This window comes from Penaeus monodon, chromosome 43 (assembly GCF_015228065.2).
Source record: "Penaeus monodon isolate SGIC_2016 chromosome 43, NSTDA_Pmon_1, whole genome shotgun sequence".
NCBI lineage: Eukaryota > Metazoa > Arthropoda > Malacostraca > Decapoda > Penaeidae > Penaeus > Penaeus monodon.
In genome coordinates, this window is record NC_051428.1 from 9,227,991 (window position 1) to 9,229,939 (window position 1,949).

The window sequence follows — 1,949 nt, forward strand, 5'->3', positions numbered from 1 at the left end:
TGTATGCATTGTAAAATGAAGATTTTTTTTTTTTTTACAGACATTTAAGTTATCCACAAAAGAACTTAACCAAAAGCCTTTCAGGGTAACTTTTTATTTGATAAATTCCCTTTACCTATGTTTCCTGCTGAGGTATAACGCATCTACTAATGTTATTTTATGTACAAAAGTTGTTTTATACATGTGATTTTGATCATGAACGATAGTGACAGTTGGTTATCCCTTTTCCTTTGTAAACGGCGATTTGAAGACATATATTAATTGTTTGACATTAGGAATGTCTGTTGTTATACATCGCAACGCATTTTCGTCATTGGTTCTCGATAAATAATAATACAAAATAAAGGTATTACACTTTTGTTCAATCTTTGTAGTGTGTATATAGATATGCATACCAATACACATGTATATATACATGAATAAATATGTAGAAAGATAGATGGGTAGATAAATTGACAGATATATAGATAGATAAATAGAGATAGATACAGGGCATTACAATGGCAATGAATATCATTATAACAATTGTTATTATATTCACATTCAAACACTTAAAATATTCGCACAAGCACGCAAGAAATGGATATTTAATTCCGAATACCTATATAAGGTTATGTTTAAGGTGCTTGACCATGACACAAAATGCACCAGTTATTGATAGTATTTGTGTTTACACGTTTGGAATGTAAGGTTTTGTTCTCCTAATATCAGAACGCGACACTAGTTAAAAAACAAAAACAAAAAAAAACGCGTCCTCTTTGGAAGGAATGTATTTTCGCCTTTTCTTTAGTTTCCATTATTTATTTATTTATCTATTTATTTATTTATTCACTAAAGTCACATATATCGGACTTCATATAATCTTATGTAGATACTCAAGCAATACTGAAATGCTACCTGAAAAGAAGTAAGTATATAAAAGATATTTGATTTAATGCTCCTGTGAGAGATCTTATTATAGCGTAATGCATACAACACATTGAAGAAATAAACTTGATTTAGATATCTATTTCCCTTTTCGTGATGGTGAACTCATGTTCTTTTGCAGTTATCAAAAAATCATAATCAACAACAAGAGAATAACAATACAGTAAATGAGTATGTGGATATGAATTATTTACTGTAATGCTTCGTCTTATGAAATTTAGTGTAACACTTCAGGGTTAAGTGAAACACGGAGTAAATCTCCGTAGGTTCTAACAGCATTCTCAGAAAGACCTTCCATTCAGGAGACAGTAGTCCGTCTGGAGCGCATGATGTCCAGCGTCAGAGAGGCAGAGTATCATACTGGATGCCCGACGGTCGTGCAACGATTATAAAAAGTGTCATGCCATAGATACGGATGATACCTAAATATATATCATTTTTATTTAACATATACTAATTCTTCACTTTTTAATTCCTTGTTTTCTCGACATGTATAATCCTGAAATGAATAGTTGAATATTATACAAATACCAGGTAAATTATACAGAAAAATATCTTTCCTTTTCGTGGCGAATCGAGGTCAAAACCTACTCGCAAGGTCATGTTTCCTTCAAGCACACTGAACTACAGAAGCTTACAAAACCCATCAAGTGCCTTCTTCAAGCCATAACAGAGATCAGACGATGATAATTCTGCAAAATAACGACGAATCCTGAAGCATATGAAAGAAACTCTAGTTAAGTGCGCACTTGCAATTCTCACGGAGATTCAGAAAAGAAGGTTACAGGTCAAGAGTTCGCTCTTAGAGTTGTATTTATGATTTTTTTTTAGAGTGAAGTTTATCTATTGTTATAAGCAAGATTTCTGATTGAATAATGATTAATAGATAGGTATGTATACTTGGTAAAAGTGTATTAGGTATAAGCAGTAAAAAGTAAAAGAGACTCTTCAAAAAGATAACAAATGTTTGTCTTCTGCAGACTACAGAGTTAGCAATCGTTATAGGCAAGCTTTATGGTTGA